A 16,093-nucleotide genomic window follows, 5' to 3' on the forward strand; every position below is an offset into this window, starting at 1 on the left:
CCTTAATTAACTTCATGCAACTTCTGACACAGGAGCCAAGGCCTCCACATACAGAAGATAACATGGATGAGTCAGTAATGGCACTACAAGATACATGCCCCCTCTTTTCACCCCTTCATGCCTGCACCTCCCAGCTCTCTACCAGAGTGAGATAGGTCATTAGAGGAACTCTGCATATGCTTTGATTAATTTCAGTGCAATAGTGTTTCTGTGGCTCTGATGAAGACCAGTAAGTAAGAAGAAAAAAAAAAAAAATCTACGCAAGACAGATGCTAGCTAGAAAAAAAAAATAGTATTTGAACACACACATCCCCACACACACCCCCCAAAATATAAATCATGGTCTTTACTTGGGAGGAGATGCTTTAGACCAGCTTACACCAGCATTCAAACAGAAGAACACAATCTCAAACTAAGGCCCAGCCTGTGGATGAAAAATCAGTGTACACCCACTAAACTGTCTGCAAGGCTCTGCCTCAACGCGAAGATCACAGCCTCTGCTGACGTCAATGAAAAGTCCACATTGGATCAATCTGTATCATTACAGCTGCCTGAAGCCTGTCCTGCAAGCAAGGGACACAAAACCACTGCTTATAACGGCACAGGGCGATGACAGCTTCGGGCAGGAGCACAGCACATGGGCATTTTTACGCCGGTAGTGATCCCCTTCTACTCGAGTTAAGAACTGTGCTGTGCACTTTGCTTCCACACACCTTACTGTTGCTGTCAATATCCAGAATATACAACGCCCAAGTTTCGCTAAGCACCTACCCATGCTCGGGGAAGCACCTAACCTGCCCAGGGCAGGAAGCCCTCACCCTCAGGGCGGCCCCCTCCCGCCCGCCCGCTGCCTCCGGCTCCGGGGCCGCGGGTGCCGGCCCGGCAGCCCGACGTCTCCTCCGTCCCCGCCAGGCTGCGCCGCAGCACGGCGGCCCGCCCGCGGTCACCGCTCGCGTGGGCGCTGCCACGCACCCCTCTGCCGCGCCGCTCGTGCACCACACACGGCTGGCAGCGCCCTCACCAGCCCCCGGGGCCGGCAGCCAGCCCTCGCGGCCCCCAGAGGCCCCGGGACGCCGTGGGGGACGGGGATACAAGGGGTCCCCCGGCCGAGCGCCCCCCCGCCCCGCACCGCCGCCCGCACTGCCCCCGCTACGGTCCGCTACCGCGCGCGTTCAAACCCCCGCCCCGCCCCGCGCCGCCAAATCTCGCGAGGGTGTGGGGGCGGCCGGCGCGCGGGCCGCGCCATGTCGGAGCCTGGTCGGCGCAGGCCGGGCCCCTCCCCCTGCCGCGCGCCCGGCGGCCTCAGCGGCCCGCACTGAGCGTGCGGCGCGTCCCGCCTATCCCGGAAGCGCTTCCCGGCCGCGCGGCGCGCTCCGGGCCCCCTCCCCCTCTCCCCCCTCCCCTCTCGCGGAAAGCCGGTGCCGCCCGGCGAACGCCCCCCCCCCCACCCCCGCGCGCCCTCACCGGGGGGGGGCACCCGCCTCTCTCCCCCCCTCCTCCCCCCCCCAACCGGTTCGTGCCCAGGAGGAGCGGGGGGGCCCGCGCGGGGCGCCTCCCGTGTGTCCCCCCCCCGCCCCCCCCTCCCCCGGTACGGTCGCCGTCCCGGAGGCCCGGGGCAGAGCCGAGGGGCCGGGCGGGCGGGTGGGCATGCAGCCGCCGCCGCTGAAGCCGAGCCCCCAGCGCAGCACGGTGAGGGGGCAGGCCCCGGGGCGGGGGAGGGGGGACGGGACGGGGACACGGGCGAGGGGGAGGTATTCGGGGGCGGGCAGGGCTGTCCCGCTGCCGGGGGCGCCCCGTCAGGGAGGGAGGCTCCGGGCGGAGTAGGGGGGTGGCACCTCCGTGCCCCCCCCAGCCCCGTTGGGGTGACCCCTAACCCCCCCGGCCGAGGGAGAGGCGGGGTGGGAGCGGGCTGGAGCCGGCGGCCGCCCCGTCGGCGGTGCGGGGGGAGACGGGCTGCCCCGGGAGCGGGGCGGGGGGCTCCGCCGGGCGCGGGCTGCGCGGGGGCGGGGGTGTGGTGACGGGAGGGTGCCCGTGTTGATCCTGCCGCTTGTTTTGCTGCCGCACTCCCACGCACCGAGCGGAGAAAACTTTGGGGTTTGTTTCTGGAGCCCTTCGGGAGAGGGGGGCGGGTTGGCTGCCCGGGGATCCCGTGCGGGCGGCCGATCGGCAGCGGCTGCGGTGTCTGCTGGGCCACAGATGCAGCCCTTGCTGTGTGAAAAATAAAAGCAGCAAATAATTTCACAGGTGAAAGAGCTGCCGCTGCCTCTTTGACGTGTTGTCTGCAGTATGATGCTGCTGCTGTTGTGGCTTGGCTCTGGAGATAGAAGGCCCCCAAAGGTAGCGAGGCCTTAGTTGTGCTCTGGCCAGAGTCTTGTCTTCGGGTCAGGTTTGAGATCTTACCGATTGCTTGTGTTGGCTGCTGGCAAGAACAGCTCGGATTTTCTTTTGGTTTGTTTTTTAATGTCGGTGAATATGGTGGAAGGATGCTACTCTTATTTATGGTGTGATACTGTTCCAGTGTTAGCATTTGACTATGCAGTTGGTGTGTTTTCCCCTCATTCAAACATGATGTGTAACGTGATGTTGGCTGCTCTTTCCCTTGCTTTAGCAAGGAGAAAGCAGGGAGATGAAAGCAATTGCTTACATGGCTTGACACTAACTATATTTTGGAGTTTGCTAGGGAATCCCTGTCACCAAAAAAATGGAATGTCCCAGGTATGCCACACTGGAAGTTAATTGAAAAACTTTGAGCAAGACACTACGTTCAGGCAAATATGCTTAAACTGTCTTAGAAGGTTTCAGTGGTAACTAATGTGAAGATGCTGTTGGTAGTCTGTTAATATCTTTATAGCTGATGAATACAGTAAATATTAGCTAAATAAACAAACTGGCTAAAAAGATGGCTATTTGTAATGCTTTTATAATTACATTTCAAGATTTTTCAGCTTAATGTTGTAGGGTAGCTTTCCTTTCTCTCTCTTCATCCATTCTAAATAAATACTGAGAGTGGATAGGCCAACCCAGTTCTGCTGATGTATTGATAGGCATCTGTTATTTTTAGTGCTGGTGTTCACTGTCATAAAATTGAGTCGTAGTTGTTTATAGGCTTATGTTCTGTAGTAGGTCCACTTGACCAGTTCTGATTTCAGAGGGCTTAGTATCAAAGAACTCCTAAAACTTACAGGTAAAGCCTTCATGGTTGAAGGTCAGTGTCTGTTCTGATAGCTTTGTTTTCCCAGATGTGTGAGAAGAGCAGTACTTTCTTCTGCCCCTTCTCAAGTATATTTTCAGTTAACATATTTCATTTAAAAAGAAGAAATGTTAAATTCATTTCCTCTTAGTACTGAGAGAGGAACAGGCTTCTTAAAAATAAAGTATTTCACAACATTTGTTAAAGCCTGCCCTTTGTCCTGTCTTGTGAATGGTGTCAGTTGATAACAGCAATCTGAAAAATGCCGTAACAGCCTCTATTAATGTATACATAGACTGTCTCAGTTCATCCATAAAATTACTAACGTATCACATTTTACACGCATTAGTAAAGGATAATAAAGACAGCATTTAAGTCTGCCTTTAACCTTAAATCGTTTAGGTACAGTGAGTTGGGTGTGATTGATGCTTATTTTGAAACTATACTTTTATGATGTATTTTTATCTGGCTTGGGTATTGTGAGTTCTGTGTCCACTCTCTTGTTTCCTGGATCTCATCGAGGCTCCTTTTTCCTTCCATTAGTTGTTATCTTGATCAAGACAAGATGGGTTGAATAGGTGTTGTGAAAGTGTGTCCTCTTTTCCACCCAACTTTGGTGGTATTTCTGTGCTGATGTCTGTCCATTGAGTTGCAAAGGAGTAATGGTAAATGATAAACCTAGTGGTAAAGGGTTTCTTTCATGTCATCCAAGAGAATACATTAATGTGATTCTTAAGGTTGTCTGGTACTAGCTTGTCTGTTTCTGTCCCCCCTCAAAAATCATGTAGTACTTAAATGAAGTTTTTGGTTGCACTGGTCTGTAGATACCTTCTCCTGACTTTAAACCTGTGATGATTCATTTTGTATGTTTTTTTAAATAGCATAAGTAGCCTGAAAGTATGACCTGCAGAAGTATTCTTGGTTAGGGTCAGAGTTAGGTTTTTTTATGTACTGCAATACATAATAAATACGCAACTTAAGAAGATGTTTTATTGAGTTATTTTTCAAAGAGCTGTATCTTCAAGTGGAATGATAGTTCAGCTTTTTACTTTTACAGTGGCAATGTTGTAGCAAAATTGCTAACAATACAAGCAAAAGGCTTTGATTTACTTCTTTAATGCAAAAAATATTTTAGCGATGATCCAAACATTAAGTAAATTATCAAATCTAATAAAGTTTGGATAATGTCAAGTCTCTTATGTATGTGTAGTCATTCAACTCAACTATAGTATGACATTTTGTTCTAGGAGTGTCTGTAGACTGCTCTTTCCACTGCTGTGAGCTGAAGTAGGTGCAGTGCCTGGTGTGTGTGTACCTATGTTGCCCACATGAATGGAAGTAAAGGTATTTGCAGTGAAAAAGTTATTTTTGTTACATGGTACATTTAAAAGGCAGGTGACAAATGGAGAGTGAAACTAAAAGAGTTTATGCAAAGCCTCAAACTTTTTCGTAAGCACGTTTTGGACTACTTTTAACAGCAAGTGTTTTTAAGTTACAAGGTAGAAATATGTGACTTGTGGTTTTGCAATATTTTTTCCTGTCCCTATTACTGTTTTACTGAAACAGAAAAATAAAGCTAAACTGGAAATTGGTGGTGCTGCCCAGTGCAATAAACTGATATTAGGATATTACTTTCAAATCCCTGCCAAACGTTTCTGGTATTATTTGGCCCTTTTTGCAAGTTGGAGCTCTCCTTCAGTTATCTCTATAATGTACATTTTCTGTAAAATGTTTTTTCTCTATGGGCACAGTAGACTAAAATGTTGTCTGAAGGGTGATATCAGCTGTCATTTTCTTGTGAAAGACCAGGAATCGTTTTGTTGAGATTGAATGTGTGGTGATGTCATGGTGCCAATTCACATGTGTGGAGCATTCTTTCTAAATGGAAGGATGAGAGTTTTGAAATACTTGTTTAGACTCATGTATGCAAATGTTGAAGGTGTTGGTTGAAAACATTCTAGAATAGGTTCTTGTACTCTGCCAAACCTTGAAGTATCGAAGCTGTCCTTTGAAAGGCTTTCAATTTGTGCATATGCTAGTAATACTATGCAAATTTGTCTCTGCAGCTTCAGACAAATGATGTAAATCTAACCTGAAAGTGCAGATGGTTCTGTGGTACTGAGTATCCGTTCCGCGTATCTCTTACTCTGTATGAGGTGGATAATTGGTCAGTGACTTTGGTGGTGTGTAAGTCAGTGCTGAAAAGGTGGCACTGTGGTATTAGTATCCAGGAGACTCATGTGCACAACTACCAGAAAAAACATCACTAATACCTTTTTATCAACATGAGAAGCTGAAATACATCTGGCAAAATTCAGTATGTTACAAGACGGTGAAACAGTTACAATACCACTAATAAACCAGACTGATCAAGATGGGCAGCAAGTTCTTAATGGTTGGGTTTTTTCTTGTTCTTTTTCTCTTTTTGAAGATTAATTATGCTAGATAGATCACACTCTGTGTCTGTCTCAGCTTAATGTCAGACTGGAATTAACATTTCAGTATTCTTACACCCCATTGATTACTACATTGAATGTTCTTCAAGTACTCTTTCATAACAGCCAGCATAGCACTACAGTATAAAAGTGGAAAATCTCTGTAAGGTTATATACAGCATTGTGTTCTCAATAAGCATTAGTTCTTGAATTCCAGGTGGGGTTTGTTTTATTCAGGGCCTGAATTTAAAGTAGTGGTGTTTTAAAAACACCTTCAGTGCATTACCAGGTTTCTTCCTAACCTAGCTCTATTGTAAGGAAAACTATTTCTCCCTTTGCTCTTTTCAGAGGGTTGTATAAAGCAGGGTGGCTTTGTAAGCAGAGTGAAGATAAAGAACAAAGAATAGAGATAAAGGTCCTTCTGCTATAATAGTATTCAGCAACCTGATTGTCAGAGCTTAATTATAGATGTTTACCTACCTGCATGTGGGCTTGCTGGTGGATAATTAAGAATGTTTTCTTAAAAACACCTTTCATCAGATTATGTTAAACCAGTCATGTTCTAGATGCAGTATGTTTTCAAATCAAATTGCATATCCACAAAATGTATATTAATTTGAAAAGTGGATCAATTTCTGTGAAATCATGGTTGTTCTAGGGATACTTTTAGAAAAAAATGATACTGTCAGTATTTTCTTGGATGTTGTGGCAGAAAAAAATTTGGATGCCTTGATTGTTTATCAGATTCAATAACAAGATCCACAGCAGTGCTAGTATTTTAATCTCACTGCAGCTTTCCCTTCCTTCGTTATGCTCTAAGGTAATTTGTCCTGAAGTCACATCTGTTTGAACAATTTGTACTGGTTTACAATGTCACAACTTCCTGAATACAGCTGGTGAAAGGCTTGTTTTGTTCTATGTATGTCATAGCAATTGTTACATTGGTATAAACCTTGAAGTATAATTCTTATTGTTCTGTGGGAGCTTTATGTACTTTGGCTTGACTCAAGCTGTGGACATTTATTCCTAACACTTGAAAGAGTAATGGTCTTGTTTTCTTTGGGTTTTGGCATTGGGCATGGGATCAATAACAGTTCAGAGCAAGTAGAGGGGGTTGTTGGGTTTTGGTTGGTTGTTGGGTTTGGGTTTGATGGTGGTGGTAGAGGTGTTGTTTTTTTTTTACCTGGACGTTGTGCAAGTTATGAAGGAAATGTAGAACTTGGGTTTCATGTTGATGTTCTTGAAGATCAGCTTGCAGAAGTAGTAAGACAGGTGCTAGGTCTTTTGTAGAGTATTGCTGTTGAAATGTATCTGCTGCCCTTCTTTCATTAAATTCTTAAGATTATCTTGACGGAATAGTAATTTTCATTGTAATCCTGTTGATGTCAGATCAGAAATTGCATGTCCAGATAAGGCAAAGTGTTAATTTGGCACAATTTCACTCAGTTGCTTCATACTTGATCAAAAAATGTTATTAGGATAAATTTCTACTAGCAAGCTTTTCTACATCAAGTACCATTTTTCTTCTTAGCGCTGACCTGAAGGTGGTAAAAACTATTATTTTCTGGGTAGTTCTGCTGAAATGCCACTATATGCCCTTTTCTGGTACAAATCAGGTTTTAGTTGCTAGGTGATCTGGTAGTGTACAGATGTGACTTGAATAATCTTGGAATTGCTGAGTAAGTGTAACTGAACTCAGAACACTCATATGAAATTGTGTTCAGAAAGAGACATATTTGTCAGTGCTTTTTTAGATGAGCGTGGGTTTTGCAATTCATTTGAAAGTTTCAAATGGATACCATGGGGTAAGAGTTACTTTAGTTCGGATCTCTGCCTGGTTTCCTGCTGTTAGGACAGCATTTTGAAAATGTGGTTATAAAACCTTGTTTGGTGTTCCTTCTTTCATGAGCATCAGTGTTTTATACAGGTGTTTCAAAACAGATCTCACTGTTGGTCTGAAAATGCTTCATGTGTTATTAGTTTTTTGAATAATTGTGCAGGATGATGTATACAGTTTTGTACTTTCTCTTGCTTTTATACTGAAGATGTTAGCCTTCAATGTGTACTGGTTTCAGTAGCAGGTGGTGACTGTGAGGTAAGTCCCTGTTCACATCCAGTGTCCTTCTATGTTGGTTTGAGCTTATTAGCACTTTCTGTAATAAATATATTCTTTTACTATTGTTTACTTGGAATATCCAGTTTAAAGGAAGAGAAAGGGAAAGCAGTTTCTACGATATCTGTTGCAGCAGAGGTAAGTTTATAAATGGCAGAATGTAGACCCCCTTAAATGAAATCTGCCTCTGCTTTTGAAGCCCTTTCTCTAGATACAGTAAATGTTTTTGCTTTAGAGAAAGTTCCAAGTCAAGTAAATGTCCTACCTGCCAGTCCTTTTCCAGATTCGGGAGTTGAGGTAAATGAGGCTGAAGGTAGCCTTAGGCCTAAGAGAGACTGAAATAAGATCAGCTTTTGCAATCTGTCTTCAGAAATTATCTACTATATTTAAAAAAAAATAAAAAACTCACGCAAGTGTTGAAATAGAGTTCATCTAGGAAGCAGGGGTCTATGAGAAGGAGATGAATTAGTGGCTTCTGTAGAGGACAGCTTTAAGTTTTTTCAAAGACAAACAGGAAAATTGCTCTCAGCAGCTCTGTACAGGAGGTCTTGATATTTTTAGTACCATTAACTGGTTGACAGCTTCCTATAGTAATGTGGACATTGAGGGATCTTCACTGATCTTTCCTGTTGTTACTCAGTGAGGTGCTAGTACCAACAACACAGACATTGATGGTACTGTGATGAACAGGACTTCCGTTTCTGGAGCAACACCCAGTCACTTGAAAGCTGCTTTTCCCTAACTGAAACCACTTTCTGCAAAAGTTGTAGCAAAAATATATGACAGGTCTCCTAAGAGCATATGTTACCAAGATGTCATCAGGGCATGGAGGCGTGTGTTGTTTGTTTCCTATTTGTACAGTCCAGTTCTGGACTTCTAATTTTCAGAAGTCCTGATGCAGTTTGTTCTCATGTACATCTGCTTAGTAAGAGGTCAAAACACAGCATTAGTGGACTGGTGTTTCCAGTCTGATAGAGAATTCCCCTCCTAGAAACAACAGAAAAGGGGAGGGGAGAGCTCCTACTTCTCTCACCTTTTAAGGAATCCATATCTTCTCAAAGAGAAGATCATTCCACTTACTCTTCTGGTGGTTGAGGAAGGTGGACAGAGCTTTTTATTGCTAGTCTTGGACTCACTGAAGCAGTCCCCGTGTGGATTGTTGTTCACAGACTTCATATCTCTAAGAACTGGATGAAAGGGAAGTGGTGTCAGGGAACTGGCAGGAAAATTTCAAAAGCTGTTCGGCTCTATTCTTCTCTGAATTCAGTTAAAAAAAGCCCACAAAACCAAACTAGAAAAAAACCCAGTCTTTTCCCCTTCTGTCTTGTCCCCCACCCCTCCTTCTTCCCTGTTAAAATCTACATCATAGATCATTGTTTACTCCGTCTTTCTCTAAAAGAAGTCTAAAAAGTTCTTTCAGTGTCTTTTGGGTTTTGAAAGGTCCAAAAGGTAAGGGTTTCATAAATACTTAGAGGGCCAAAAAAAGAGGCGGGGGGGGGAAGAGAGAAGGTTTTAGTATTTTTCTTTGATTCATAGTCTTTCATTCAGGAGGGAAAAAAGTAGTCATGACATAACATTTTAGTATCTCTTTTTGTTATGTTTTTATTATGTGATAGAACACAGATTGAAGAAAGTACAAACGTGTCTCACAGTAAAAGTTTTGGTCTCATGACACTGGCAAATTTCTGCTTTGGGGCTACTCTGAATAAATTTGCCTGCCTATAATCATTAGTTTACTGTATCCACTTGTCCATTTGTAGAATATTTGAGTTTAAACTTTTTAGTAGTAGATTACAGTAAAAGCTACTGATATTTTGAATTAGACTCTAAATGCTGCTTTCTGAGTGGAACATGTTTATATACTACTTGTGTCACCGTTGGTTGAATTGCCATCAGTAAAAACGGTTAAGATGACTGCCATGTGCTTATGCAAGCCGCACTAATTTTTAAATGAAACTATTTATGGTACAGGCTATTTAGTCTGTTCAGAAAATGAAAACTCTACATGTTTAGGGGGAATGCATTTGGACTTGCTTAAGCCTTTCTTTTGTCTGTTTGTTGTTTTTTTTTTCTACTGCACTTTGGTTTTTTTGGGAGTTTGTTTTGGTTTTGCAGCAAGTGTATGGTATACTTGTAGGGCAAGCTATTTCTTTGTATAGTGAAATTTGTGAATTATGTAAACATGTTACATAATTGTAAAATTTAATTTTTTTACCAAACTAGAAGAAATGTCAAACAATTAGAAGAACTCGATGTTTTGGATTATTTGTTCGTGAGTAGCAATGATCCCCTGTTATGTAGTATGGGCATCTTAAGTTGCTTGTTTACCTGGTAGTATGTATAGCATGACAGAATGCTACTAGAAAGACTATCCATTAGATAGGTACTCTAAAAAATTGCTAGATGTTTTGCAATATTCAGAAAGTATTGTGGTTATTTCAGGAGTGTGTTCATAAAAAGCAGTAAAATAGTTGTATTGCATTTGTATTAAACAGTATTTAACTAGGGGTACTTTAATGGTTAGTTACATTGCTAGCTGTGAAAAAAATGCTTAAACATTAAATGAGTTTACTAAGGTGTAAACCTCAAGATTGAATTATAGGCCATTATTATGCATGTATTTGAGTACATGTAATTTGTGTTAGTTTTATGAAGTGAGTCACAGATATTCTAAGATGAATAACTCCTGAATATATTAATGTAATTGTAAAACATTCTGCTGAATAACTTTTCAGGAGGGATCTGTGAGGATTGCAGACTTCTTTTTAGGTGTTTGTTTTAATTCTTTTGTGACACCAGAATAAATTCATATAATTCCTGTGCATCTCATATTAAAATACTAGCATTATACAAGTACAGTATAGGTATTTCGCATTGTTTGCCTTGTTATTTGGGTCATTTGGACCCATAGCTTTGTTTTTCCTGTGATCAAGGCTAAGAACTCTTCGTAATTCTTCCAAATAAAAAAGACTATGAAGAATCAGGAAGGTTTTCAGGGAAGCTGGGAACAATCAGTCGTTCTCCAGGATTTAGGTTCCTGGCTTGCTTGAATGTAGATCATTTGGATTTCACAGGGATACTGATTGTTTTATCATTTGATCTTGAAAAGAAGACTTCCAGAAATGTCACCTGTTTTTCTTCAATGTCTAAAACATTAGGTATCACCAACCAGATAACGTTGGTTGCAACCAGAGCTATTGGTTACATGTGGTTGGTTGCAACTGTGAGGTGCCTGTGTGTCCCAGAAGGAAATATGCTAAATGACATCAAACTTGAAGTGCTTTTATAATGGCATAGTCTTAATTTGTAATAGCCACTTCTGTCTTACCTGAAGGGAGAGTCTGCTTTTGAGATCTTCCTGATGAGATCTCATCATGACATTTTGATCTAACATTTCTGTCTCTCGCCTCTGGTGGCCAGCTTATGTCTCAATGTTGTGTATCTGATTACAGCACAAGGTTTCATGGGGTTTTGAGGTGAATCAAGGAGCTGATCCAGACTGAGCTAGTATTTAGAGTTTGTAAATCAAAGTTTAGCTTCAGTAGTGTTCAGTTTGCTATTCGGTCCCTAAACATTTGTGCTAGTGCATTGGGAGGAGCAAGCATTCAAAGGAAAGGAGAAGCAAATTCTTTTTTCAGAATTACTGTATTTTTGCTGGTTTGAAGTGATTATGAAAGAGTCAGATGAGACTTCCTATGTGATAATTTTTTCTTGTGGAAACACCCAGAGTTTGTTCTGTATAGCTGAGCATTTTGTACTGATAAATACTGCCCTGGATAAAGAGGGTTTTTTTTTCCCTCCAAAAATGATTTCCTGAAGTTAAGGGATTTTTGTGCCTAATGCTTACTTGTTTCGATTTTCAGTGTTTTTCAGAGTTCAACAACATCAGCAAACCCCCTTTCTTTTTTTTAGCTATTACTATTGTTTGTTTGGTGTTTTCAGTTGTTACAACATATGTCGGAGAAAAAATGGATGGATTTGGATGTTCTATATTTCTTTTGCCTTGTAACTACATATTTCTGTGTATCTGCTTAGAAGGGAAGTAGACTGCAGCCCAGGCTCACTGTTAAAAAATTTATAAGAAGTTTGATATTTGGGTATAGTTATGTTGTAATTTTTGGTGTGGTGGTTGTTTTTTTTTTCCTTCTCTGAATTATTTTGTGCTTGTGATGTTTAAAGATTTCTTCTGCCTAGTTTTTTTTTCTGGAAATAACATTTAATACCACCTTAATCAGAAGTTCTAATATTACAGAATTTACTAGTAAGTTCAGTCTTTCTCCTGACTTCCAGCCTAGCCTAGGTTATGTCTATTCTATTATATAGTCTTCTCTAAAGAGACATATTTGTTTTACACTAGTAATTTGAAACCTGAGTTGAAATGTAAAATACATTTGCAAGTGCAATTTTATTTAGGTAAAAGCAGTTGTATGAACAATTCTGTAAATTGGGGGAACATGTCATTTTGAATTCTAGTAATGAGGTTTCATTTAATTCTTCAGCTTCTATTTGAAAGTAATCGTTTGAAATTTAGAAGTTGCTTTTTGTAATAAATAATTAAAAATCCTCGTCCAATTTAAGCATGCTTGTTATGATTCTTTCATGATGGTGTTCAATCATTGATAAGTTTGGTATAGATGTGAATACTTTGACATAAATAAATAGATAGTCAGTACTACAGTGTTTGAACTTGTACCTTAAATGTATGTTTTTCTTTATGTGCAGTCTCTGTTCTGGAATCAGTTCAGTTGAATTGAGCATGTATAACTAAGTAAATAATGTCTTTACTCTTACATGTACTTGTAAATTTGTTTATTATAAAGGCAGTGTCTTATTAGAAGATAATTTTGTCTGTGTCCAGTAAATTTACTTTTCAAATATGTAGAAAGTTGCTCTTCTGATCAAAGTGAGCGGTTGAGTGTAGAAACCTGACAAACTACCAAAGTGATAGAGATCCCGTATTTGAGCAATTATGAACAGAGTTGAATGAACATTTTCTTTTAGAAGTGTTCAAATTTGTGTGAAATTTATTTTCAATTAACTTGAAAATGAGACTAAATATGTAATAAGGTAGCTGAATTAAGAGTAACTCCATAGATTAAACTCTGTAGACAGTAATGGTGAACTAGTGGGCCTCCAGTATCCAAGGTCTTGTGTCTACCCTGAATGGAACCTAGTAATCCTACCTGGCGGAAAAGTTTGCTAAAATGCTGTACTACTATATAAATCTGGTAACAAGATTCTTGTGATTGTGGTTCTCAGGTAAATACTGTTTTAAAAATATTATTTTTTTTTTTTTTTTTTTAGCCAAGAAAACCCCCAGAATTTAAACAGTACTGAATTTAGTTTACTATAATGGAAAACTGGTGATGTGAAATAGTTGTTAAGGTAAGAATCATTGACCTTTGTATTATAGGGTTTTTTAAAAAGATAAAGTATCTTTGTTTTTTAAACCTGATGCTGAATCAAAGGAACTAGCCATCTTATAGTAGATATCTGACTGCTTAATTTGCATGTTTCCCCAGCAATTGGAAGGAACAAAGAATCTGCCTGTGGTATGTAGTCTAATTTAACAGGTCTGTTACAGTATTGCTCAGCTCATCTGGCCATTCAGGTACTGAAAAATAAGTTTTAAATACACAGTCCTATTTAGCAGGATTATTCTTAAAATGTGCATATTCATGCATTTTAGAAATATGTTTATATCTAATTTTCAGGTAGATTTGAATTCTGTTTCAAAATAAAGTAATAGTGTTTAATTGTCCAGAAGTGTAGCTTTGTTTTCTGTTCTGTAAGGGAAGAATGATGCAAAACCCAAAATACATACTCTTCTGAATAAGATTTGTGCTTTAGCAGTAGTATAAATGTCAAAGATTCTCAGCTCTGTCCCTCTTCTCTAAAAACAGAGAAAACCCAAATCATATGCTTGAGTCCAAGACATGAAAATGCTTAGAGCTGTGATTTGTTTCTGTTTAATGCTTGTGAAAAATCTGAGGAAGTCATTGGGCTGTTTGGTTAAGCAAAGAGTGTGACTGCTTGCGCTATGATTTCAGAATCAAGGCATCAGATTACAGTGTTATTTTAACGTTTTTACTTTTAACTTTTTTTTTTATTCTGAAAGGTACAAATCTGTCACTTTGTGCTGCTTGTGTCTAGGGCAGACACTTGTCTTGTTAGTTACTGGCCTCAGGGGAATATGATGGCAGCGTGTGTGGCTGGCAGGGGGATGACTGCAAATTATTTTAAACTTCAGATTTTTCTGCTGTCTAACCTCCTGTTGTATACAAGACTGCATTTGATTTGCAGGGAGACAAATAACTTGATTGTCTTGCTCTGTTGTCTTGGCATATGGTGCTCTTCCAAGACCCCAGGGAGTTAGACCAAAAGACCAGTGTTTCAGATTGATATTCTTAGTGTCTAAATGAACAGCTGGGCGTGCTCTTTATTACTATCTACAAAGCACGTGGCCACTGGCACTTCTTTACAGTATAGAAATTGGGAGATTGGTGAAAGAACTAACCTAATACCACACCTCCTCCTTTGCTGCAGCATCTAAGCAAAGAAACCTCTGTACCATATCAGGTGAAAGAAACACATTTTTGTAGCTTGCATCTGCAACTACTCAGACTATTGAATGGGTTATCTGTTGCACCCTTCTGTTCTTGTGAAGGTGAATAGCACTGAGTGCAGCACAGATGCTAGAGCAATTTTAGTGTAGCGTAAAGAAAGTTTCAAGTAGTTCTTTTGCTACTGTTTTACGAAGTTATCCACAAGGCCTATATAATCCCGTAAGAACAGAGAGGTCTGGTAAAATAAAAAAGGACAGCACTTTTAGAAGATGCACCTACCCTGAGCTGCTGGACAGCATCTTCTTGTTTTGGAGAAGTGAAATAATCCAAACCTCTTTAAGAGTAGAATGAGTTAGTAACTATTTTAAGTTGAAGCTGTCTTTGAGCCCCCCTCTTTTTTTTATTCTTCTAAAGCAGGATTATGAGGATAGCTTCCTAAAAGGGAAATGAAATCAGCACAGATTATCCTACCAACCTTAATGGACTACAGTAGGGCAGGTCAGTGTGGAAATGATCTGGTTTTAGAGAGATGCTGATTGCTTTAAGTGTTTAACATGCATGTTGAACTTCCCTTTTGAAGAATATCTGTCATATAGAATAAATGTAAGTATTTTAAAAACTGAAATTGTGTATATGTATACAGATTTTAGGGTGAAATGCTTTGAAAAGCCAAATACTACTTATTCCTGAAAGTTTCAGAAAGTGTGTTTCATTCATTTTGTGTCATGTTTAGATTTATACCATTTTTTTCTGTAGCTCTACCTGATGAAAGTGAAATTTGCTCATAACTTTGTCATCAGGCAGCCATGCAGTGTCGACTGTGGAAAGACTGGCTAGTAGTAAAAGACTTCTTTTCCTTTAATTTTTATACTGTAAGCCTGATTTTATAAAGCCACAAAGTTGTTTAATGTGTTCCTGCTATAGTTTGTGATCACAGGCTCTGTGAAAGAGGGCTGCATCATCACAAAACTGGCCTTTTTATATCATCTGTATGTAAAAGTCATGCATGCTCCAGCCAGGAATTGTGTTAATCTCACCGCTTGGATCTGAAATTTTCTGGCCTGGTACCAGACCAACAAAAATAAACAAATGTTATGACTGATGACCTGAATACTGACAACCTGCCTTTGCCGACAATGTCATTGAGTAACCAAGGTGTCAGGAATGCAAAAACAGTTTTCCCTTAACCTACCAAAGTCATGACTGAAAGCATGTCGTAAAGTGTGGTCTTTAGAATTGGTTTGTGCTGTTATATAGCTGTGAATGACCAAGTGATTGTAATTCATAAAGGTTCTAATTTAATGTTAAATCATTAGAAAAATCATGAGAGTTATTTGGCAATATGAAGTAGAAATGTCATGTGTGGAAAAGTTCAGTGTCGGTGGCTGCCCTTTTACTTCTGCTATCTGTACTTTCTTAGCCTGCCCTCTCAGGTATTAAAACACCTGATTTGGTGCCAGGCTCTCTGTAAGGAAGAGGACACTCTAAAGCTTTTAACAAGTAAAGCTACTGGATATTGTTCAAGTCCTTTGAATTTTGGCAGGAATGTATCAATATATCTTAGGATGAAAATTTGTATTCATATTCTGGTCTTCCCATTATCTGTTTGGCCTTGTCCTGTTTCTGGCCTAAGATTATGGAACGAGTGGGTCTGAAGTATCTAGACTTCCTCATGGAGCTTTGCCATTGAAGCAGTTCTACAGATAGGGCATCTACAGCTTTATCTGAGTGTTAGTTGCTTAAACATTACCTTATACTACCATCATTTCTTGCTGCAACAGGTATAACG

At 40.6% G+C, this 16,093-nt stretch overlaps 1 protein-coding gene across 4 annotated transcripts in view; it reads left to right on the forward strand.

Moving 5' to 3' along the window:
• Positions 1-1,302: 1,302 nt before the first annotated feature.
• Positions 1,303-16,093, forward strand: part of TAB3 (TGF-beta activated kinase 1 (MAP3K7) binding protein 3) — a 47,848-nt gene continuing 33,057 nt past the window's right edge. For 3 of the 4 annotated variants that reach the window (XM_040582481.1, XM_040582483.1, XM_040582484.1), the window contains exons 1-2: positions 1,303-1,689; positions 13,043-13,123. The gene's annotated coding sequence lies outside the window, so the exon portion shown is untranslated. The remainder of the gene's footprint in view (positions 1,690-13,042; positions 13,124-16,093) is intronic. The other variant, XM_040582482.1, reaches the window with a different exon arrangement.

Source organism: Falco naumanni, chromosome 2 (assembly GCF_017639655.2).
Source record: "Falco naumanni isolate bFalNau1 chromosome 2, bFalNau1.pat, whole genome shotgun sequence".
Classification (NCBI taxonomy): Eukaryota; Metazoa; Chordata; class Aves; order Falconiformes; family Falconidae; genus Falco; species Falco naumanni.